General features: G+C 40.1%; 1 protein-coding gene across 5 annotated transcripts in view; it reads left to right on the top strand.

The window, feature by feature from the left end:
- Positions 1 to 12,547, top strand: part of SGCD (sarcoglycan delta) — a 556,728-nt gene that overhangs the window by 299,651 nt on the left and 244,530 nt on the right. The window contains exon 1 of one of the 5 annotated variants that reach the window (XM_048488179.1): positions 5,023 to 5,230. The exons of the other annotated variants lie outside the window; for them this stretch is intronic. The gene's annotated coding sequence lies outside the window, so the exon portion shown is untranslated. Of the gene's footprint in view, positions 1 to 5,022; positions 5,231 to 12,547 lie in introns of those variants that run through there. 5 annotated transcript variants of the gene reach the window in all.

The raw sequence follows: 12,547 nt of genomic DNA, 5'->3' as shown, positions 1-12,547 counted from the left end.
TAATAGTACTATAAGCTTGAAAATTGCATCCTAAATAGTTTACAGTGGATCTTCACTAGTCACAAAATTGTGATTCATGATTTCATTTACACATGGTGTGCAGTCCAGTCCCGTGATGTGGTTTCCAGCCAGTATGTACCTATACGGCACTATCATCATAATCATTGCAACATTATTTTTTGTGGAAAATTTAGTTGCTTTGCTACTGGAAGCCAACAGAACCTCTCTTAAAGAGAAGATCTAATTAAAATCCTCTATTGATAGTATCTAACCTCTTTCAGTCTAGCAAAAAATTATTGAACTGGGGGTGGAATCTGAATCTAGTAAGTCTTGGTTTTGTGAGGTAGGGAAGGTAGTTGTAAATAGATATTTTCAATAATCAAACCTCAAATGGATCAGCATGGTCAAATTGATAGTCCCCAGATTGTGGGAAAATTTATAAACTACATTAAATTAGAATATTTGTTTTTTGCTATCATAGATTTCAGTTTCTTAGGTTACAAAGCCGGATCTGAGAGAACTTCCAAACTTTTTATAATATCTGATTTTTAAGAAGCTGAATCTATCCACCCTAATGAGCAAAATTCTCTCCATCTGATGTTGACCAGCATCACCTCCATCCTATCAGGATTCCATTCAAGGACATAGGTAAGGGGGGGGGGGTCCTCGGGTTTAAAAAAACCTAGTACATGTCCAAAGCTCCGCCCCCGTTTGTGGGTTTTTTGGTGTTTTTTTTAGTGTTTTTCGGTTTTCGGCCTGCAGGGAGCACAGTTTTTAGGCTAGCAGCACCAAAATTTCAGGGATTTGTTGGGAGACTCTCCTGAGGATTCTACCAGGTTTAGTGAGGTTTGGTTCAGGGGGTCCAAAGTTATGGACTGCCAAAGGGGGTGCCCCCATCTCCCACTGTTTCCAATGGGAGCTAATAGAAGTTTAAACATGGAAAGTGATGCTGTTTTAGTGTGGGGGCGAATCCACCCCAAAACAGCATCACTTTCAATGTTGTTTTAACTGGGGACCCCAGTTTCTCCCTTAAAAGTGCATTTAAAGGGAGAATTTGGGCTCTCTAGTTTAAACACCATTGAAAGTGATGCTGTTTGGGGGTGGATTCCAGCATTTCTGCTTGTATTTTAAATGTTAATGTTTAGTTAGTCTTCACTGCTTTTATAAGTTTTAGCCAATTTATGCTGGTTTTATGATTGTATTTATTATATGCTGTACACCGCCCAGAGCCCTCCGGGGACAGGGCGGTATAGAAGCCTAAAGTATAAATAAATAAAATAAATAAAAAATCACAGCGGCCGCACTGGGCTCCATTTTCTCTAGCTATGCTTCTGCCCAGAGGGGAGGGCAGAAGGGGCTGCTGGCTGCCAGCTGGGAGCCCAGTTGGTGGGGGGGTGGGGGACGGGGGCTGGGGAGTCTGCTGTCCCCGGCCTTGGAGAGCTGCTTTTATAAGCACTGAGACTGGGGGCGGGGCTTTGGGAGGTGTGGCCACACACCCGGTGGTGGGTGGGGCATGGACCCACCCCCGATCCCCCCCATAAAAATCTATACCTACATCCGTGATTCCATTACAATTTATTCACTTTCAATCAATTGACTAGTACAGTCAATTCAATTTATTTATTACCTAAATACTGAAAACTGCAGAAATTGTACACCATGTTCTACATTATTGCCCTCTTCATAACTGGCCAGAACAAAGTTCCTCTCAACCTTATTGATGGACTTAGACTACTGGATAGACCAGCAGAGGATAGTTTATCTATTTAACAATGAATCCAGCTATGCTTTAGAGCAAACGGCCAGGTTTTTATGCACAGTCATAAACAAACAATCTTAATTTTGCTTTGTATGTTGCTTTTAATTTTTGTATCTTGTTTTGGGTCTTTGTACTATGGCTATGCCATTAAAGCTGTTATTTACCTGCTAACCTGCCACAGTCCACATGAGGCAGCTGAGAACTGAATTCAGCACAGAGCTGAACACTGAATTTGGTTGAACCAAGTACAGGTTTCAGCTCTTCCCTCCCCCCGACTTAAAAGTCCACATGGTCTTTGGAGGTGGCACAGAATCAAATGCTTCACCACCTGCTGCCCGAGAGACTGATTTGGACTTTGGAGGCTTGGCATTTTTCAGGATCAGGTTTTCTAGATTGAAAAAAAATCAAAAAGATGAAAAAGCTGGGAAATAAACCCAATACCAGTAGGAGAGTTCGATTTTTTGTATTTTTTTAAAAAATCCAAATTTTTTAATTCCAAATCTGAAAAATATTGAAAGAAATGGTGCCCAGCCCTAATATATGAATACAAACTGTATTCCTAACTATTTTGTCATTGAGCAATAATGTGAAACAACAAATATTTTAAGCTAAGCTATTTTTGCTGTTTTCCTTTTTTTCTTCATCTATGATTGTCACCAGTATTTTCATGCATCAGAGTACCTCAGTTTAACAGCACTTTTATGTTTCAGTGTAGGCAGTCACTATTTATTCAGCTTTCATTGATATCTGATTATATGAATTGAGGGCAATAATATGGAATTTATATTGCCATAATTAGCTGCACAAATAACCATATTTTATCTAGCTGTTGGGAGAATTATGAAAGCTTGAAAAATCTATATGGATTTGTATTGCCCCACAATACAGTGATACTTTACATTAGCATTCTGCAGGAACAAAATTTATGTATAATTTATACATGTATATTTATCTAGTCTTTGCTGTTTGGTAATTCACAAGAGTTACACTTATGATTTTATGTGTTGCTAACTACTTTATATAGCAGTAAGAGTCCTTTGCCTCTAAGAGTGAGAAAATATAGACCTGCTCAAAATGATGCCCTGTTTTTAAGATCCACCATAGCATATTAATCAAGAAGTCTTCATACCAAACTTTCTTTCTGGCAAGAACCCAGTAACTGGAGTTAGGCAAGTGGTTCTTCTCAGCCTCAACCCTCCAACATGAAATGTTTTTACCAATTTGACAAGGCTGATGTTATAACTGGGGTAGGGACATAATTTGCAGTGTGGCTCAATGGAAAATCCTCTGTTTGTCATAAAGAAAATCTCAGGTTCAATAACTGGCGCCCAGTTAAAAATGTCAAATAGTAGATGATGTGAGATTTCTATCTGAGATGCTAGAGAGCTTTTGCCAGGCAAAACAGAAAATATTGACTTTGATGGCTTCCCTGTTATCACTGGAATTCTCATTTATGTTCAAGAACAACTGAGTAGGCTTGTTACAGAAAGGACAGAAAGTTTTGATAGAAATTTGAATAATATGAAAGCAACCATGCAGACATATTTTGTGTCCATGTGTGAGCTCTCCTTCGACACGGAGAATGTAGCATTCCTGTCATGCAAGTTAAACACATTAAATATGAATCTTTATCTGACGTGATACAAACACAAAATTATCATACTTGGGATCAGTCTTTTTTTTTTTACCCAATAGCGTAGTTTTAGCAATAAAAGGAAATTCTGGGTTGAGTATTTTTGCATTTTCATATATACTTTTATCCAATGCTACTTGATTTTTGTACAAGTCCACCACATGTGAAAGAAAGACCCAAGCTCTTTTAGACATCCCCAACAAAGGCCATCATTAGTTTACTCATCTTCTTATTAACTTTTGGAGTTATATGGAGTTATAAACCATCGATAAAACATTTTATACAAATTCTCTTTTAACATTTGGCATGCAGTACATTTAATATTTTTGGACGATACATTTTGCTACATTGAACTGCATTTGCCATTTCTTAGTCCACTTACCTAATTTATAAAGGTCTGCCACTCCCTACATCTCTCCATTGTGAGAACTTCCCATTTACACCCACTCTTTGCTTCCTGTTTCTCAACCAGTTTTTAATCCATAGGACTTGGTCCTATGAAGGAGGATTTTCTCAATAAAATAAATGTCCAAGTAGCTTTCTACACAGAGAATAAGTAGGAAGAAAGTAATTTTGACGAGCACAAGAGTTTATGGAGAGGGTAAGAGCAGATCACTTATATTTAATGTATTTTAAGACTGTTTTATAGCATTCAAGGGAGTGTTTAAAAATTACAAAATGTCCCACATTTTAAGTATTCAAGGCAAACAGATCCCATTCTTTTTTCTATATTGTTACTTTGACAATTCTGCTACTGTTGTTCCCTGCCTTCCCCTTTGGGCCTGCTTGACTGCTGAAGAGACAGGGGAAGGTGGGATAGATTAATATATACTTCTATATGTGCTTTTGCTCTGAAAACACATGCCATTTTAAGCAGCAGGAGTTATTCAGTATCTAGATATATGATATCATGTGGAATATCTAGATATATGATATCATGTGGAAATGAAAAATATAAAGGATTGGGACCCATTCCTGACAAAAGACACAACAACTTACCTTCCTAACTTCCTCACCCAGCCTCTTTTCAGCCAAAACCACCACTTTTCATATGTAATGAGAAAATGTTTTCAAAATTTATGTCAGGGAAGAGAAGAGTGAGAACGCTCAGATATAATTGTAGTATTTTTAGCCCCTGCAGTTTACAGTCGTGCATGTCAGGATTAGGATATAGCAGCAATGTTCTGAGAGAGTCTAAAAATAAGCCTTCCTTCTTCGTAACTGAAATTAAAACAAGGCAGTAGCATAGGGAAAGGAAGACTGCCCTGAACAGAAATCTGAATTCCTCTCCAGTCCTGATTTGGAAAAACTGTGATAGTTGACTTTAAAATCAGCTGAGATTAGCTAGGATCTTTGATGCAAGGCAAAAGTGGAACAGAGGAACCTCCCACTCTTGAAGAGCAAATATTAATAACATCCACATTTGTTACTGAAATAATTCCCTTTATGGTTTCCAATTCTAAACACACAGAGTCCCTGTGTTTTGCGCAAGGGTGTGTTGTGGGGAGGGGGGCTCTGTAATGCGAAACACATGTGTTGCCAATTGATATCTGGAGCCAACCAGTAGCTGTAACTTGGCCTGACAAAGCCTTATTGAAGTAAAAGACAGAGTGTGGTTTCAAAGCAGTTAGAAAAAGAATGGGAATGCTGTTCAGGAAATTCTTCAGGCATGGGCAGGGACTTGGCTGCAGTTCTGCTGGTGGAAAATCTGACAGGGGCAGCTTCTGAAAGCAGGGTAGGCCTCATGCTGCTCTGAAAGCAACTCTGCATCTTCTCCCCACCCCTGCTTCTGCATACCCTGGACCTTGTCTTTTCATCTGGCTTCTGAGGAAAGAAAGGTAAGAGGCTATTGTTCTTCCTCCATTCTGCTCTCTTGGCATTGTTGTCCCTTTGTTCTATGGCTGAGGGGACTGTTTTGTGTTGAGTGAATTGTTTCAGCAGGAGGAAGTTAGAAATCTGTTGCTCTGTCTGTTTGAGAAAAGATTGCCTGCTGGGGTTGCTGCCTTTTTGACTTTTCACTGGACTTCTAAGCTTAGGAAGAGGTGCTACTTTTGGCACTCTCTCTACATAAACACACTTCTTTTCTAACTTTTCGCTGGGTTGTAGAAACTGTGAAGAAGTTTAGCTTTTAAGTTTAGCTGGAGCTACCTGAAGACAAGAGAAACTTTCCCCAGGTCCATTTAATTCAGAGAATATAGTGAATGCTATCTGTTTATCATAACTGTAGCAAATGTGATATACTGATTTATATGGTTATTTCACTGAAAGAAGAATAAGGCTGTTGCTAAGTAGTTTGAAGTGTACATTTCGTCTCAGCATGTTTATTTCTGTCTGTGTTGCCAAAACTGTAGCAAAACATGCTGTGCAATATCTTTCAAGAAACCCTTGAGAAGAACTGTTAGCTATTTGTAATGTACTTCTCCTATAGTAAAGTTTATTTTCCAAATTAATGATTCTATATACCTTTATTTTAAAGAGGAGGAAGTATTTCTTTTTTCAGCAGGTACTGAATGTATGTCTTATTTCCTAATGCTGTAATGTTGGGCATTAAAGTTTAGTCCTAATGAACTGGCATGTCTGTTTATGCCTGAAAATGACTATGCAGGACGTTTGTGGACATGGAAAAAGAATAGGAAGGGCACAGGATCTTACATCTTCACACTGAGTAACAATTCCTTTTCTATTTGTCTCCCTCAGACTAGCTCAAGGAAATTTATTTTTTAGGATATATTTCAGATGCCCTTGTGTTTTGAGTGTTCTTTTCCCCCTTTCACTGAGAAAAGAATTATAAATAAAAAGATGTTAGTAGAACTATGTACTATGGTAGAAAGAAAGTTCTACCATAGGTAAGTAGCATTTGCTAGCAGTGGTTAGGGCAAGGACTGAAGACTGTTCCTTCTTTTTTGCTCTTCAAAGACTGAATAGTTCCATAAAAGCTAAACCAAAATCATTATCCACTATGGAGATGGGACAGAGGTTTCATGGGAGATCAAGTAAAAAGCAGACAGATAGAATGGCAAGGTTTTGACTACTCAACAAATACAATGAACAATGTTAGGATTTTTTTTTCATCTCTGGGCTTAGATTGAGGATGCCCCTAGGGAGGAAAGACAAGGAAGTTCTCTTTTATCTTAAGTACATGACTGAAAATAGTATATCTTCTGCACTTACAAAAAAAATGTGCCCACAGCGCATTGGCACTAAGTACTTCCAAAACCTGGCCAATGGACAATAATCCAAACACATAGGAACTGAGGATAATAGCAGAGTTTGGTGGGATCTGTCCTTGGCACCAGTTTTGTAAAGTGACCTAGGACTGGCGGCAGGAGAAGCCACTGTCCTGATCAGTGAACAATAGGCATGGGAGTATGGGAGGAGAGCCCAAGGCAAAACACACACAAACATCAAGCTGGATTGAGTAGGGAAGAAATATGTTGTAAAATTCATCAGGTCACTCTCAGAATGTCCAGAACTGAGTGATCCTTCAGAGGAACAGCACATAATTGAGTATAAAAGAAAAGCAATTTTTTTCACTTTAATACCATACACCTGCTCATTAAACTTTCAGACATACATGTATTTCTTTTCTCCCTGACTTGTTGATTTTGTTTACTCTTCTGTTCACGAGCATATTTATTAAAAGTTGATAAATGTTACTGATTTTTTCTAGTTCCCAACATTTCCAATACAAAAATACAAATTAACATTCAGCAGTTAAAACTACAAAAGTTCCTTTCTCCCCTGAGCAGGACATCTCTTCAGTATGGGTGATCTCCAACAGCTTCCTAAAGAGGCAGGAAGTTAAGCTTCAGCGCCCTATTGCTGGTAGGATGCCTTTCCTTCTTCCTCAGTTTCTTTCCTGCCTCTGAGGGAGACGCAGTCCTGTAGAATCTGTCCTGCCTTTATCTCATGTTCTCTTTCTATCCTGTTTCCACTTATTTCTCTGGCTATCAAGATTCAGCCACCCACCCGCCCCTTCTCGACCTTTGCTGTTACTCACGGCAAATTTGCCTAATTGGGTATTGGAAGCTCCATCTTGGCAGGAGCAAAAGAGCATGGCTGGTAGACTTTTCTTTGATGTGGGGAAAGGTGGCATGGCTCAGAGCGGCCCCAAGGAGACATTCCTATCTGAGGAAGAACTTGGGGCATCAGCAAGGCCCAAGGAGCCAAACCTCATCGCCAGAACGAGGACATCCCTGGAAAGGGCTGCTGAAGCCATGGCAAACAAAGAGAAGGCAGCCATTAAATGCACCATGGAGAAAATCATGAAAAAAGCATGAAAGTGTGGGGAGCCCACAAAATGGCGGCAGAAATCATTGAAGCCCCAGTTTGCCACGGGAGCAGGCTAGAAGCCCTGGAACAACTCCAGTTGCCTACAGAGAGTTGTGGCCTTGACCTAATTCCTTCGGGTAACCCCTACACCTAGGTTGACCTCAATATCATCCAACTATTGGAGGCCTTTAGGGCCACTAGGAGGGATGATGTAGTCTCTCTCTTGGAAGAAAGGGGAGTGGTGCCATTCATAACCTATGCTCAAGCTGAGCCTCCCCAGGAGGCTGGGGGAGCCAGTCACAAATATAAGACTCCCCATTCTGGCCCTTTACAGACTAAAGTAGCCAAGAAAAGAACAAGATTAAATCCTCTTCAGGCAGATTCCTCTCCCTCCAATAGTGATTCGGATTTTAGGGAGGAGAGTGAGTTTTTGTCCCTCAAATTCTTTAGTGTCAATATCTGCTAAGCAAGTTGCTTTCTGCCCTTAATTTGAAGTCCTCCACCAGCGAAGCTGAGGCGCTAAATGACCCAGACTTAAAATCAACCCATACAGGGGATCAGGATTTTTTTCCTCAGGTCACCCCCAAAGAAAAGGTCTTCCCTTTTCCAAAATTATTCAAGATTCAGGTCAAGATGGAATGGGCCAAACATCTCACCTGCTTTTGCTGTTCATTTAGGTTCCAGAAAGAAAGAAAGAAAGAAAGAAAGAAAGAAAGAAAGAAAGAAAGAAAGAAAGAAAGAAAGAAAGAAAGAAATCTGGTTTGTGGGGGAAGGTTTTCACTAGGGTAGAGACAGTTCTTGGGTAGCTCTGTTTCCTGTTAAATTAGCAGCTAATTAGTTGACATAGTGGGGTTCCAAATGAGACATCAGGTTTCCCTCCTCTTTTGGTTCTGTGTCCTTTCCTTTCTGAGGCTGATTCCGCATGGGCCAAAAAGAAGCAGAGTGAAAACGGTGTGAAAATGGTGTAAAAGGGTTTTAAATGGTGTAAAAGGGTTTATACTGTTTTCACACCATTTTCACACTGCTGTTTTTCACCCATGTGGAATCAGCCTGAGTTTCCTGTGCTTTCACCATGGCTTAACTGCTCTTTGGAGACTCCAAAACTGAGGGAGAAGGAGGAGCATCCTACCAGCAACAGGAAACCGAAGCTTTACTTCCAGCCTCTCTAGGAATCCGGTGGGAATCACCAACACAGAGGAAATGTCCTCCTTGGCTCAGAGGAGAAGGACCCTTCACAGTAAGTGTCCAATGGCCAGTTTCAATTTCAAAACCTCATAGATAAAAGATCTCCACATTGGGTGCCAAAATTCTTTTAAGCCCCACTAGGGAAAAATTACCTGAAAACTGGTAGAGTGAGAAGAAAGGATAAAAAGAGAAAAGAAAGGAACAAAAAGAGAAATAGTGAAAAGTTGGAAAAAGGAAAAGGAGGGAAAGCAGGAGACCATGATGGAAATTGACCCTGGATTGGGTTGAAACTAGCTGGATCTCCTTAGGGCCAAGAACCTCCAGAATATTGCCACTTATTGACCACAGCAACCTTCAGAGTACATACCAGGAGAGATGGTCCTGCTGATACACACGTCCCAGACCACTGCAGGTGTCCTTGGTCCAAATTCTAGTCTAATAGATGTGGATATTTTAAATCCATACAAGTCATCAGGACGTAACTGCTTCTTAGGGTGTTCAAGGATTCTCAGAACGTCTCTCATTAATTTTTTGAAAAATCTTATATGATGGGGAAGGTACCAGGGCATTGGAAAAGAATATAAGGTTTGGCATAAAAAGGCAGTGTGTGATTGTTAAATTTCAGCACGGCTTTCTTAGAAATAAATGATGTCAGACCAGTATGAACTTTTTTTTTGATACAGTTACTAGTTTGGTGGATCAGGGAATGCTTTGGAGGTGGTCTGTTTGGATTTCATCAGTTGTGCTTTTGATGTGGTGGCACATGATGCTGTTGTTGAGAAGTTGGTGAGATATAGAATAAACCCCATTACTGGGTTACTGTGTGGTTTCCGGGCCGTATGGCCGTGTTCTAGTAGCCTGGAAACCACATAGCACCCCAGTGATTCCGGCCGTGAAAGCCTTCGACAATACATTAAACCCCATTACTGTTAGGTTAATTAAGGCCTGGTTCCCCATTAACCTGGAGGTAGGTGATGTTTGGAATGTCTTGGGGCTCCAGTGCCATTTAACATCTCTATAAATTACTTAGATGTGGGAGTTCAGCATGTGCTCATTAAACATGTGCAGATAATACTAAACTGGGTGTGTTAGTTAATAGTTTGGAGAACAGAAATAAGATGCAGCTGACTTTGATAGGGTAGAAGATTGGGCCAAGGCATATAAAATGACATGTAATAGGGGCAAGTGCAAAGTGTTGTATTCAGTAAAAATCAGTTATATAAATATCAGTTGGGTAAAATATTGCTGTGTAATACCACCTGTGAAAAGGACTTGAGGCTAGTTGTGGATAATAAGCTTAACATGAGCCAGCAATGAGATATGATGGTTTTTTAAAATCTGATAATTTTAAGCTACAGAAGTACAATGTCAAGGTCAGGTGAGGTATTGGTACAGCTGTATATTGTTTTGGTTATAGCTCACTTGAGTATTGTATTCAGTTTTTCAGCACCACAGTTTAGGAAGGATGTCAGTAAGCTGGAAGGAGTCCAGCATAGGGCAACAAAGCTGGTGCGGAGTTTGGAGATTATCAATTGAGGTTGAAGGAGATTATAAGTAGAGGTTGAAGAAAGTAGAGGTTGAAGGGTATCACTATGTTAAAGAGACTCTTCTGTGACACATTGCCGCCTTTCTATATCTAACAGAATGGAATGGATATATTTTCAGTCATGTTGGATGACAGGACTCAAATGAATATATATAAACTACTGCAATGGAAGTTTCATCTAAATTTGAAGAATAACTTTCTGATATGAAATGTGTTCCACTCTGGAATAGTCTCCCTTGTGAAGTAGATTCTCTATTGTTGGGGGTTTTTTAAGTATCATTTGGATACTTGTTTGTTGGAGATATTGAAATTGTAGTTCTGCTTTAGTAGGGGGCTGGATTAGATTATCCTGGTTGTTGCTTTCAACTCTGATGTTAAATAAAAAAACGAAATAATGCTAAAAAATTATCAGACAAAAACATGCACAACCCTGGTTGTAATGCAAGGTGCCTTGGGGATTCCTGTCTGTGTTATGTGTGTCTGAACAGGCTGGATGTCATAGGAACTTGCAAATTCAGTATTAACCCTCCAGCTTTAGACATAATGTCTTGGATTCAGCAATGCACAAGCAGAAATATAAACAAACTTAGTGCAATTCTGCTTGCTCAAGGTCTTGCGCAACACCTAGAGCTGTCTTCCCTATATATCATTGTGCTCAGAAATTGGTTGCCAAGCAGAAATGCAAGTGGAGATACAATAAATCTTGCTTTGTAAAAGCAGCTACCATAGTTTTTTCCTTGTATTTCCAGCCATGCAAAAGCTGTAGCCGAACCAAACATTTTGCACTGGAGTCAATCCAAGGAACATATCTTCCTGAATCCAAGTTTTCCCTGAATCTTGTCCCTTTTCCAATTTATATGAGTTTTTTTTTCTGTTGCACTATGGAAAATAATAGAAAACAGTGGGACTGACTGTCAATTGCTAACTTTAATTACAGATACACTTAGATTCTGATTTTAAATTATTTTGGTCAGGTACTGGCTTTTATTTCTTAGAGACAGATAACATTCAAAGAGAAAAGATGCATATAAGATAGGGAGTGTCTCCTCACATCAAATACTTGTTGATGATGGTAGCATCTGCTGTCCTGCTTCTTTGCTGTTTTTCTCTACATTTGGTTACATCTTCCATAGAATCATCTTCTTTCTCATCTCTTCACTTTAGCACTGCTTGTCCATGTCTCTCCTCCCTTAATGTCACTGGCTTCAGAGGCTTCTTTCACAGAAGTGTTTGGCAGTCTTGTGCTAGGTAGTTATAGGCAATGTTAAGTGTTTTATAGAATTCCAGCAGTGCAATCCAGGGGATGGGGAAGGTGAATCCCACTCTGGATGTGGTGCGGGCTTCTGCCGACATAAATGCCCTCTCTGAAGCACTTACACTGACAGAGGGGCAAATCTGCTGATGCTCTGCCACTTAAGGCACCCTGCATCACCCGGCCACAATGCCTGGCCTTGCATCAACACTTGCATACCACCTCCAATTATGCTGGAAAACTGGGGGGCATGCTGGGGGTGTTCCACAGGACAGGACTGACCTTTTTTGGCCTCAAGCCTCCTCTTGGCCCCTGTACGCCAGCAGATTTTCACAATATCTCTATTCTCCCCTACGAGGGAGTTGCAGGGGTTTTTTTTTAACACTCTCTTGGGCTTCCCACAGCACAGGAAAGCCTTGTAGAGCAGGTGGAGTGGCTTAAGCGGTGCTGTCCGCATCAGCCTCAGCTCTGGATTGAGATGTAAGATCCATAAATAATTTGAGATAACTTTTAACTGCTTCATCTTTACCAGTGTGCCACTGGGCTTTTAAGAGACTTGTTACTGGTATGAATTAGTTAAGAAGAGCCACTTCCTGAGCCTCATGAAAGACATAAACAGGTGATGTTTACTGCTTATGCCTATAGTGCTGCAATCCTGTGAATTACCATGGTATATGGACAGTTCTGTAAAGAAATTACGTGTAGAAAAAGAAGATAGTAACTCAGTAACTCGACAATACAAAGAAGATAGTAACTCAGATAGCCCGATAGAGAAGAGAGTTCCAGAGCTTGGGAGACTATCTGTTCAGTCCTACCTTCTTCTGTGCTTGAGGTTCTGAAATAATTTTTGTCTGGGTGAGTGGTTATATCTTGCTTGAGATTTTTAGTTCTATTTACTAT

The sequence above is a fragment of the Sphaerodactylus townsendi genome, linkage group LG03, assembly GCF_021028975.2.
Source record: "Sphaerodactylus townsendi isolate TG3544 linkage group LG03, MPM_Stown_v2.3, whole genome shotgun sequence".
Classification (NCBI taxonomy): domain Eukaryota; kingdom Metazoa; phylum Chordata; class Lepidosauria; order Squamata; family Sphaerodactylidae; genus Sphaerodactylus; species Sphaerodactylus townsendi.
Note: the sequence above shows the minus strand (reverse complement) of the source record. Positions and strands in the feature narration are given on the sequence as shown.